Raw genomic sequence first — 13,155 nt, 5'->3', positions numbered from 1 at the left:
GGCTGTAGATGTGTGGTATTATTTCTGAGGACTCTGTTCTGTTCCATTGGTCTATAGCTCTGTTTTGGTACCAGTACCATGCTGTTTTGGTTACTGTAGCCTTGTAGTATAGTTTGAAGTCAGGTAGCGTGACACCTCCAGCTTTGTCCTTTTGACTTAGGATTGTCTTGGCAATGCGGGCTCTTTTTTGGTTCCATATGAACTTTAAAGCAGTTTTTTCCAATTCTGTGAAGAAAGTCATTGGTAGCTTGATGGGGATGGCATTGAATCTATAAATAACCTTGGGAAGTATGGCCATTTTCACGATATTGATTCTTCCTATCCATGAGCATGGTATGTTCTTCCATTTGTTAGTGTCCTCTTTTATTTCACTGAGCAGTGGTTTGTAGTTCTCCTTGAAGAGGTCCTTTACATCCCTTGTAAGCTGGATTCCTAGGTATTTTATTCTCTTTGAAGCAATTGTGAATGGAAGTTCATTCCTGATTTGGCTCTCTGCTTGTCTGTTACTGGTGTATAAGAATGCTTGTGATTTTTGCACATTAATTTTGTATCCTGAGACTTTGCTGAAGTTGCTTATCAGCTTAAGGAGATTTTGGGCTGAGACAATGGGGTTTTCTAAATATACAATCATGTCATCTGCAAACAGGGACAATTTGACTTCTTCTTTTCCTAACTGGATACCCTTGATTTCTTTCTCTTCCCTGATTGCCCTAGCCAGAACTTCCAAGACCATGTTGAATAGGAGTGGTGAGAGAGGACATCCCTGTCTTGTGCCAGTATTCAAAGGGAATTTTTCCAGTTTTTGCCCATTCAGAATGATATTAGCTGTGGGTTTGTCATAAATAGCTCTTATTATTTTGAGGTACGTTCCATCAATACCGAATTTATTGAGCGTTTTTAGCATGAAGGGCTGTTGAATTTTGTCAAAAGCCTTTTCTGCATCTATTGAGATAATCATGTGGTTCTTGTCTTTGGTTCTGTTTATATGCTGGATTACGTTTATTGATTTGCGAAAGTTGAACCAGCCTTGCATCCCAGGAATGAAGCCCACTTGATCATGGTGGATAAGCTTTTTGATGTGCTGCTGAATCCGGTTTGCCAGTATTTTATTGAGAATTTTTGCATCAATGTTCATCAGGGATATTGGTCTAAAATTCTCTTTTTTTGTTGTGTCTCTGCCAGGCTTTGGTATCAGGATGATGTTGGCCTCATAAAATGAGTTAGGGAGGATTCCCTCTTTTTCTGTTGATTGGAATAGTTTCAGAAGGAATGGTACCAGCTCCTCCTTGTACCTCTGGTAGAATTCAGCTGTGAATCCATCTGGTCCTGGACTTTTTTTGGTGGGTAGGCTATTAATTGTTGCCTCAATTTCAGAGCCTGCTATTGGTCTATTCAGGGATTCAACTTCTTCCTGGTTTAGTCTTCGAAGAGTGTAAGTGTCCAGGAAATTATCCATTTCTTCTAGATTTTCTAGTTGATTTGCGTAAAGGCGTTTATAGTATTCTCTGATGGTTGTTTGTATTTCTGTGGGGTCGGTTGTGATATCCCCTTTATTATTTTTTATTGCATCTATTTGATTCCTCTCTCTTTTCTTCTTTATTAGTCTTGCTAGCGGTCTGTCAATTTTGTTGATCTTTTCAAAAAACCAACTCCTGGATTCATTGATTTTTTGGAGGGTTTTTTGTGTCTCTATCTCCTTCAGTTCTGCTCTGATCTTAGTTATTTCTTGCCTTCTGCTAGCTTTTGAATGTGTTTGCTCTTGCCTCTCTAGTTCTTTTAATTGTGATGTTAGAGTGTCAATTTTAGATCTTTCCTGCTTTCTCTTGTGGGCATTTAGTGCTATAAATTTCCCTCTACACACTGCTTTAAATGTGTCCCAGAGATTCTGGTATGTTGTATCTTTGTTCTCATTGGTTTCAAAGAACATCTTTATTTCTGCTTTCATTTCGTTATGTACCCAGTAGTCATTCAGGAGCAGGTTGTTCAGTTTCCATGTAGTTGAGCGGTTTTGATTGAGTTTCTTAGTCCTGAGTTCTAGTTTGATTGCACTGTGGTCTGAGAGACAGTTTGTTATAATTTCTGTTCTTTTACATTTGCTGAGGAGTGCTTTACTTCCAATTATGTGGTCAATTTTGGAATAAGTGCGATGTGGTGCTGAGAAGAATGTATATTCTGTTGATTTGGGGTGGAGAGTTCTATAGATGTCTATTAGGTCCACTTGGTGCAGAGATGAGTTCAATTCCTGGATATCCTTGTTAACTTTCTGTCTCGTTGATCTGTCTAATGTTGACAGTGGAGTGTTGAAGTCTCCCATTATTATTGTATGGGAGTCTAAGTCTCTTTGTAAGTCTCTAAGGACTTGCTTTATGAATCTGGGTGCTCCTGTGTTGGGTGCATATATATTTAGGAGGGTTAGCTCTTCCTGTTGAATTGATCCCTTTACCATTATGTAATGGCCTTCTTTGTCTCTTTTGATCTTTGATGGTTTAAAGTCTGTTTTATCAGAGACTAGGATTGCAACGCCTGCTTTTTTATGTTCTCCATTTGCTTGGTAGATCTTCCTCCATCCCTTTATTTTGAGCCTATGTATGTCTCTGCATGTGAGATGGGTCTCCTGAATACAGCAGACTGATGGGTCTTGACTCTTTATCCAGTTTGCCAGTCTGTGTCTTTTAATTGGAGCATTTAGTCCATTTACATTTAAGGTTAATATTGTTATGTGTGAACTTGATCCTGTCATTATGATATTAACTGGTTATTTTGTTCGTTAGTTGATGCAGTTTCTTCCTAGCCTCGATGGTCTTTACATTTTGGCATGTTTTTGCAATGGCTGGTACCGGTTGTTCCTTTCCATGTTTAGGGCTTCCTTCAGGGTCTCTTGTAAGGCAGGCCTGGTGGTGACAAAATCTCTAAGCATTTGCTTATCTGTAAAGGATTTTATTTCTCCTTCACTTATGAAACTTAGTTTGGCTGGATATGAAATTCTGGGTTGAAAATTCTTTTCTTTAAGAACGTTGAATATTGGCCCCCACTCTCTTCTGGCTTGTAGAGTTTCTGCCGAGAGATCTGCTGTTAGTCTGATGGGCTTCCCTTTGTGGGTCACCCGACCTTTCTCTCTGGCTGCCCTTAAGATTTTTTCCTTCATTTCAACTTTGGTGAATCTGGCAATTATGTGTCTTGGAGTTGCTCTTCTGGAGGAGTATCTTTGTGGCGTTCTCTGTATTTCCTGAATTTGAATGTTGGCCTGCCCTACTAGGTTGGGGAAGTTCTCCTGGATGATATCCTGAAGAGTGTTTTCCAACTTGGTTCCATTTTCCCCCTCACTTTCAGGCACCCCAATCAGACGTAGATTTGGTCTTTTTACATAATCCCATACTTCTTGCAGGCTTTGTTCATTTCTTTTTCTTCTTTTTTCTTTTGGTTTCTCTTCTCGCTTCATTTCATTCATTTGATCCTCAATCGCTGATACTCTTTCTTCCAGTTGATCGAGTCGGTTACTGAAGCTTGTGCATTTGTCACGTATTTCTCGTGTCATGGTTTTCATCTCTGTCATTTCGTTTATGATCTTCTCTGCATTAATTAGTCTAGCTGTCAATTCTTCCACTCTTTTTCCAAGATTTTTAGTTTCTTTGCGCTGGGTACGTAATTCCTCCTTTAGCTCTGAGAAGTTTGATGGACTGAAGCCTTCTTCTCTCATCTCGTCAAAGTCGTTCTCTGACCAGCTTTGATCCGTTGCTGGCGATGGGCTGCGCTCCTTTGCAGGGGGAGATGCGCTCTTATTTTTTGAATTTCCAGCTTTTCTGCCCTGCTTCTTCCCCATCTTTGTGGTTTTATCTGTCTCTGGTCTTTGATGATGGTGACGTACTGATGGGGTTTTGGTATAGGTGTCCTTCCTGTTTGATAGTTTTCCTTCTGACAGTCAGAAGGACTGTCTTATGGTCTGTTGGAGATTGCTTGAGGTCCACTCCAGACCCTGTTTGCCTGGGTATCAGCAGCAGAGGTTGCCGAAGATAGAATATTGCTGAACAGCGAGTGTACCTGTCTGATTCTTCCTTTGGAAGTTTCCTCTCAGGCGTGTACTCCACCCTGTGAGGTATGGGGTGTCAGACTGCCCCTAGTGGGGGATGTCTCCCAGCTAGGCTACTCAGGGGTCAGGGACCCACTTGAGCAGGCAGTCTGTCCGTTCTCAGATCTCAACCTCCGCATTGGGAGATCCACGGCTCTCCCCAAAGCTGTCAGACAGAGTCGTTCGCATCTGCACCGGCCCCCGCTGCTTCCCCTGTTGGTCTTCAGCTGTGCGCTGTCCCCAGAGGTGGAGACTACAGAGACAGGCAGGCTTCCTTGAGCTGCTGTGAGCTCCACCCAGTTCGAGCTTCCCAGCGGCTTTGTTTACCTACTTAAGCCTCAGGAATGGCGGGCGCCCCTCCCCCAGCCTCGCTGCTGCCTTGCGGATCGATTGCAGCAGACTGCTGTGTTAGCAGTGAGGGAGGCTCCGTGGGCGTGGGACCCTCCCGGCCAGGTGTGGGATATATTCTCCTGGTGTGCCTGTCTGCTTAAAGCGCAGTATTGGGGTGGGAGTTACCCGATTTTTCAGGTGTTGTGTGTCTCAGTTCCCCTGGCTAGGAAAACGGATTCCCTTCCCCCTTGGCTTCCAGGTGAGGCGATGCCTCGCCCTGCTTCAGCTCTCGCTGGTCAGGCTGCAGCAGCTGTCCAGCACCGATTGTCCGGCACTCCCTAGTGAGATGACCCCAGTACCTCAGTTGAAAATGCAGAAATCACCAGTCTTCTGTGTCGCTCGCGCTGGGAGTTGGAGACTGGAGCTGTTCCTATTCGGCCATCTTGCTCCGCCCCCCATGTTTGCTATTTTTTTATGTCAAATATGGCATGTTGTATTTATTGTTTTTCTCTGAGAGCTGAAATAATTGCCAAAACCAATAAGTAAAAAATGCTTATAATAGAAAAATCTTGTTTTGCTTTTAATTATTTTTTTAAATTATTTTAAAAAATTTTTAGAGGCAAGGGTCTCGCTCTGTTTCCTAGGGTGGAGCACGGTGTCACATCCATAGCTCACTCCAACAGTGAACTCCTGAGCTCAAGTTCACAAGAAGGTGAGACTATAGGCGCATGCCACCACACCCAGCTGATTTTTAAAATGTTTTGTGGAGACCAGGTCTCACTATGTTGTCCAGGCTGGTTTCAAACTCCTAGCTTTAAGTAATCCTCCCCACTTAACTTCCCAATGTATTGGAATTACAGGCATGAGCAGCTGTGCCAACCCAAAACATTTTTTCATATAATTAAATATTGCTCCAAAAGTTGTTTTCAACTTTTCTTTATTATAAACAGTACAGTGTTTTAAATCTTTATAAATAAATGTTTACTACATCTATAATTATGCCCATGGTATAAATTACTAAAAAGAAAATTACTGGGTCAAAGGGCTTGCAATTCTGTAAGTCTCCCATCATCACCAGGCAATATTTTTTATTTACTTATTAAAATTTGAGGTGATAAATAGTAATCTTCTCACTATAATGTGTGTGCTTTTAATTACTAAAAAGATTATCATTGTAATTATTAGGAGACATGCATTTTTGTATTTTAATAGCTGAATGAGAATTTCCAGAAGTTGGAAATTCATTGTTTCAACAAACATTTTTGAGCTCTACTCTGTGTCTACATAGATTCTAACTTATTCCAAAAAGATTAAAAAGTGTTCCAAACCAATATGAATTCCCTTCAACCTTTGTTGATGACTTTGGACTAATGTCTCAAAGCTATCTAGAGCTAGGTCTCTTTGCACTCTGCTATGTAATGCCTTTGGTCTACAATGCCCCAGCTGTAATATAAGCAACAACTGTGATCTCGCTCTCACCTTACTAGCGTTTGCAGAGTGGTTTCCACCTACTGACAGATTACTGAATATTATACAAGTTTTACACAGATGATGAGTAACATTTTAAAACCAATTTTGTCTTATCTTGTCCCCTTTCAAACAAAAGACTCTTTTATACAGGCACTACTTAAACTCCTCTTTGTAAAAAAAAAAAAAAAAAAAAAAAAAAAAAATCAGGTTTCATTTATCTTTACAAATGAAAATATAAATCACAACCAGTTAAACCTATTCTCTCAAGGCAACGGAAACCCAAATGCAAGCAGTTTAGAATAGAAGACTAATCAGAGGATAGAGAAGCTTTTAAGATCAAATTATTCAGAAGAACTAACTAAACCAGCTATAATACTTAAATGTTATCTTGTATAATCTAATACATTTGAAAGATATTATCAATATTATACTGTTTTTCATAGGGTATTGAGTTATTTGGTACATTTTGTTTTTAAACAGTTTAAAATGTGTTAAAAGTAATAATCCTCGAAAACCAACACTTCTTTCTCAATGATTGGATGCCAGGATTATCTTCAAAGGTAAATGTAAATTTAAAGTCCTCTTTAAAATTGTTAGGACACTTAAAAAACTTGTATTAATATCAAACACCTGAAAATACAGGTTTGTGTAATTAAAAGCTCATTTTTGCCTTCCTATGAGGTTTCTGACTTCAGTAACAGAGCGAAATTCTTCAAGATAATCTTTAACCTCTTATAGAAACAGCCAGTGTAACTTGCCTTCTAATAAAACCTCAGCTCTCACATACACAAAGAATGGTGCGCAGCATAACCTAAAGCTGTGGATTGGGGAACAGAACAATAAAGAACTATCAGACAATGTATGTGGGAAGAAGAGAAACTGGAACCAAGCGGGTGGATACAATTGACGCCTTCAAACACAAGCTCTTGGAGGATGTCCCTCTCAAAAATCACCAGATTCTCTATTATTCGTGAGAAGTAGGGGAAAAAAGGGAAAATATTTTTAACTTACATAGATCTCTCCTCCTAAATAGTTCAAAATAGAGCCCAGCTGACACTGACTAACTAGTAGCAACTCAGATGATCTGTCTAATTCACAGCACAGTCTGAAGTTTGCCAAACATATCTCAGTAAAACTTGAAAGATGGCCCCAAAGTGCATTATCCTCTAATAAGCCTGTGGGAAGTGGAGCGTTCATTCTGCTTCCTGGGACAGACTTTTGTGGTAAGAATCAGAGCAGTATCAGATGACTGAATGGCATCAGTCAGGTGCCAGCAGAACCACAGAGGAGCAATGCTTCTAGACTTTGGGTTATAAATGCAGCCATGTTGTAGACAGATGTACCCAGGTACACCAACAACTTTCAAATGAGAGGTGAGCATCTGACTGGCATGACAGGCAGTGGACAGTCCCTAAACTGATTCATTAGGCACAAATGGGTGATCTGTCAGAGAATAATGACTTTTAGGACTTCTGTTCTCACTCTAATGCTTGATATTAATGACCTTTCAGGATGGTTGATATCACTGGAATTTCATCTGCCACAAAGAAAGAAAACCAGTACATGAATCAGTTTCTGGATGAGAGTAGAAAGCTGTCCCTGAAAAGGAAGCAAAATGACAGTTGTTGGAGAATAAGAACTAGTGTGGAACCAAAATATGCACTTATAAAACAAAACTCTCTTATTACCACTAAATTAAATCTAATGGGTTTTTTGGTTTGCATTTGTTTTTTAGTGATTTATTTTACTGGAGACAGCAATGTCCAGATGGCATGTTTAAGCTTGACCCAAAATTTCAATCTCTAAGCAACATATTCACTATAAAAAATAAAAAAGATCTGAAATCTGAAACAAAGCACTTTGAGTTTTACCAGGCCCTGTTTATGATACATTAGATTGTCAGTGGAGGGTGCATTTCGCTAATCATTCATGGGACATAGATTGCTGTATGTCTGTAGCTTGCAAGACTCGGCTAAATGCTGCAATAGAGGACTTTATGGTCTAGGTCAGAGGATAGTAAACTTTTTCTATAAATGTCCAAGTAGTAAATATTTTAGGTTTTTCAGGCCAGATGGTAACCAATGCAAGTACTGAGCCATTGCAGCAAAATAAAGTAGCCTTAGACTATATACATATATATACATATATATGTATATATCAGTATTGCTGTTTTCCAGAAATATTTACTTATAAATGCTAAAGTTAGAATTTTGTATAATTTTTCTGGGTTACAAAATATTACTCCTTTGTTTTTTTAAAAAATTGTTTAGAAATGTAAAAACTATTCTTAGCTATCAGGCTGTACAAAAACAGACAGCAAACCAGATTTGGCCCATAGACTGTAGTTTGCTGCCCTCAGTCTAGGCTATAATAGATTAAATACAGTTGCTTTAAAGATACAAACAAAAGTTCTCTAGGTCTACAGGGATTAGAGAGAGTTCTTCTCGTTGAAAATTTCAAGAAGGAGATGACATTTGTGCTGACTTGAGGGATAGGATTTTCGTATAGGATGTGGCGATCCACATTGGAGCTTTTTTGAGAGTGAATGGAAACACTGTTAACGGTTATTCTAGGAAAGAGGTGTAAACCCTGGCTATCCCATGCAAATTGGGACATATGGTTATCCCAGGAGGGGGAGTCTAGAGTTACCATGATCAGGGAGCTCTGAGTGTGCCCAAGGACTGTGTATCATTGTGTGAAAAAGTCCAAATTGGTTAAAACACATTGAGAGGGAATAATGAGAGATACAGCTAGAAAGGTAGCCTGGGGCTTGAATTAGGATTGAGCTTGTAGGTTCTTAAACATGAAGCGAAGATATTTGGAAATTATTCAACAGGTAATGGAGAGGTCCTACAATTTTTTAAAACAGTAAACCGACATCATCACGTATCAGTAATATCAGTGATATGCAGACTGAATTGGATCAGGCAGAAACTGCTTGCAGAAGCCCAATTAAGAGACCATGGCAATAGTCTGAAGAGAGGATTAAAAACCCTGGACTGAGTCCAGGCAACACAAATAGAAAGAAAGCGGTGGATGAAAGACACATCAGAGAAAAGGAGTCAAGAGAACTTGTCAATTGAATATAAAAGATAGCTAAGAAAAAGGGAAAGTCAAAGGAAACTCCCAACACTTTAAGTCTGGGTGACTATAGGCATACATTATTTGGGGATTAGAGGTAGGAGGAAAGGGAAGTCTGCACATGCACATGTAATTGGAATCCTATTCTTATTCTTTTAATTTGGAAAATAGATATAAGGTAGCAATAGTAGTTCCATAGTTTAAGTTTTGAAAACACTTTTATGCCAGGGAAACACAATCTGAGTAAAGTTTTGAGTGGTTCTCTGATAAATGGGGGTGTGAGCAGCTTGTTTTGAAAAAGTAGGACTTCGATTTGGAGGGAGGGTGAGGGAGAGAGTTGGGCAACTTTCTCTATAACTATTCTTTCTGTCTTCTTTCTGGGACCCAGTGGGATGCAGCCCATTTTTAGCTTAGTACAATGCTTCATAGTGCTTGCTGTGAAAGCAAAAATGAATCCACCTGAGGAAAAAGTCCAGTTATGACAAGCCTCTAGCTAGAACATGATTCAGATAATTTTCGTCCATGAGCTTAGATCACCCAGTTATCTCAATAGCTCTCTAGAGAGTTTTGAGAACTATCCCAATTAAAACCTTATTTTTTCTTAAAAAAAAGAACTCATTTCCTAGAGAATATTTAGAATTGTGACAGATGCTCTGAAATCAAAAGAAAGAAACAGTGATAAGGAACTACAACTTCTAAACATTTGAATTGAGTTTCTGCTACTCTCCTTGACTCACAAAATGGTACCCAAGCTATATTTTGATTTGTTCACATTCAATTTTCCAGTAACTTTCTAGGCACTAATTATTTTTTTAGAGAGAATATATCTGAGGAAAGGGAGAGAAGCAGATAAATTAATAGAAAAAATAGCAGGTAATTATAATTACCTGAAAGTACACACACACACACACACACATACATACACACACACACACACACACACACACAACCCTATTTAAAAACTTTTCTAAAACAATGAAGTGAATCAAGTTGCTACTGAAACAAATTTAGAAATACTAATGTCTACTCCTGGGGAGATTTGAATTCTCGGTTTATAATTTTCAGTTTGTTCAACAACCTTCCGTGGTTAAGTAAGACAAAATTAACCAGTCTGGCCATAGGGTATGGTCTGCCATTTTTCTAAAGCAGTGTACCAGGAAAACAAAGCAGATTTTAATATATTATTTTCTCTGGCCCCAGAATAGAATCTCTAAACAGCTTAAGGTGTGAATTATTGTGAATTATTAAGGTGTCCCATCGTGAAGAGAGACGGCTAGGGGAATAGTTGTGTGGGCACAGTGTAGTTCCTGATGCTTTAGTGTTTCCTTGGCACCAAAGAATAAAAAATAAATTATAGTGTAAAACCCTATATAGAACCAAAACACCAACTGATACTCATTCATTAGTGCAAGTAGTGAAAGAGTGAAGGTTTTACTTTTTAAAAAACTTCCGTTGGTCGCAGTGGCTCACGCCTGTAATCCCAGCACTGTGGGAGGCTGAGGTGAGCGGATCATGAGGTCAGGAGTGCGAGAGCAGCCTGGCCAATACGGTGAAACCTCATCTCTACTAAAAATACAAAAATTAGCGGGGCATGGTGGCATATGCCTGTAGTTCAAGCTGCTTAGGAGGCTGAGGCAGGAGAATCGCTTGAACCAGGGAGTCGGAGGTTGCAGTGAGCTGAGATCGCACTACTGCACTCCAGCCTGTGCAATAGAGCCAGACTCTGGCTCAACAAACAAACAAACAAACAAACAAACACCTTCCATTTGGGATCTGCTTCTGCTCTGTCCTTGTGCTCTGTTCTTTGAAATTGGTAAGTTTATTTCATTGATCTTTCTAGATGTTTACCTCTACTTGTATTGACTATGTAGCATTATAAATACATAACCTTATGATAGTATGCAACATAAAGTCATTATGAATACAATTGTTCTCCCTTATTTGAAATTTCGCTTTCTGAGGTTTCAATTATCCGAGGTCATCTGTGGCCATCCATGATGCACAGAAAATATGAAGTAGGAAATTTTAGAAATAAATAATTTATGTCTTAAATTGCCCACTGTTCTGGATAGCATGATAAAATCTCATGCCATCAAACTCTGTCCCACCCAGCATGTGAATCATCTCTTTGTCCATGTATCCACGTTATCCAGGCCACCTATCCTCCCTTCCCATTTGCCACTTGTTAGCCATCTTACTTGTCAGATCGACTGTCCCAGTATCGCAATGCTTGTGCTCAAGTAACCCTGATTTTACTTCATAATGGCTCCAAGGCACAGGAGTAGTGATGCAGCATATTGTTATAATTATTCTATTTTATTATTAGTTATTGTTAATTTCTTCATTGTGCTTCATTTTTAAAGTAAACTGTTTCATAGGTCTGTATGTATAGGAAGAAACAGAATACAGGGTTTGGGGCCATCCGCAGTTTCAGGCATCCACTGGGGGTCTTAACATGTTTCCCTTGCGAATAAGGGGAGACTACTCTATGTGTTATAGTCCGTATTATTAGAAACGATACAAACATATAACATTATAGATATATAAGGACGGGATGGTGGGCCACCCTGGCTGGTGCTTCTGATGACATCCCTCTCTCCAGCTTCCTGGTAGTTATGATTACACACCAGGGCTTTGACAAATGCAAGATTTCTAATTAAAGCACATCTATGCTCTTGTTTTTTCTCTTTGAGTTTCTTACCTGCATGCATTTTCTATTAGGTGTTGAGGTATGTAACAACTGCTCTGACAGATTGAGAATCTGATATTAAGTAGGATGTGTAAGAATGCAGGTGAAACAGATACCCTACTCACACCCAAGCGTGTTTTTGCTTTCAATGGTTGTTAACCAAAAAAAAAAAAAAAAAAAAAAAAAAAAAAAAAAAAAAAAATCAAACTAGAGCACCTGCTTTCTTCTGTTGTTATTATCATCATTCTCATAATTCTTAAATCCTAATGAAAGTTAAAATTCCTGCGTTGAAACTAGATTTAAACAAATGATAGTTTGTTTCTGGTTTGCCCACAATTAACTTTCTTGATGAAAGATTGTTTCCTATTCTAAGGTAAAGAATTATAGAAATGTGTGTAGTTGATTTTAGATGTAGCTATTTTAAAACTTTGCAGAAAATTATAATCATATTAACATAACTCATAAGTTAAAAAGGGTTGGTGTTGGAGATCTAAATACTTGCCCCCTTCTTTAACAACCTCTTTCGTGTACCTTAAGTAAGCAAACTCACTTTACTACCCCTAATAGCCTAAAGATGTTCTTAGGAATCTCTCAAGGTTATGTTTCTGAAAGCAATACAAGTATGACAGGCTTTATAAATGTGTGTTTGTTACTGTACAATTATTATTCATTACTTACCACTTCAAAAAATAAGTGTGTAACTTCAACCTGCCTGTGCTAAAAGATTAGGGTATATCTGTATGCCCTCAAGATCAAGAACTTTTACTATGAAAATTCTCATGTGCAACTTTTAATCCTGTCAAATGAGCTGATCTTTTTCTTTACTAAAGGAGTCCTCATTAAGTTTCAAATAAAGAATGACAGTATTGCTGCTCACTTTCAAGCCATACCTTTGACTTTCCAAGCCACTTATAAGCTAAACAAGATGTAATATTGGGGATAGAAAATACTTTAGTTGAAAACCTTGAGTATCCCTGCTGGATCCTGGCTTGGCTTCTGACCTTTAGCAAATCACAGACTCCCTGTGAGTCAGATTTTCTCTAAACCTACATTGCCAATATGTAGCTTACAGAAACAGCTAGAAAACTGATACTTTTGAGATATTTTATTTTGAATGCTTTATATATATTGTTACTGGAATAGTTATAACTCAACTCCCCATAGAAAGTTAATTTAGTCAATCTTTTATCTAATAATAGTACCCCTATCATGTGTATGCAGGAAGAAAATGGAGAAGAGGAGGGATGGAAAATGGGTATTTTATAACATGTGTGAAGGAGACATGAAGAGAAAAATCATAAAATCAAATAGCTTATATTACAATTTCAAATTAAAAATGGCTATCTGATGTTGGTATACTCTAATCTTTAAAAATATTTTACAAATAAATAAGAGAAAACAAATACTAAGAGTTCTGAAGGACATTCATTAATCATGGAACTATGACCCCTCCATGGCTGCTAATGTCTTTGCAGAAATCCATCTGATCTACCTTTCAAAATTATTGAATAAATATGCA

General features: G+C 38.5%; 1 protein-coding gene across 1 annotated transcript in view; it reads left to right on the top strand.

The window, feature by feature from the left end:
* The window catches only part of SLC44A5 (solute carrier family 44 member 5), a 406,025-nt gene that overhangs the window by 299,753 nt on the left and 93,117 nt on the right, over positions 1–13,155 (top strand). The gene's annotated exons all lie outside the window — the stretch shown is intronic.

Source organism: Rhinopithecus roxellana, chromosome 12 (assembly GCF_007565055.1).
Source record: "Rhinopithecus roxellana isolate Shanxi Qingling chromosome 12, ASM756505v1, whole genome shotgun sequence".
NCBI lineage: Eukaryota > Metazoa > Chordata > Mammalia > Primates > Cercopithecidae > Rhinopithecus > Rhinopithecus roxellana.
Note: the sequence above shows the minus strand (reverse complement) of the source record. Positions and strands in the feature narration are given on the sequence as shown.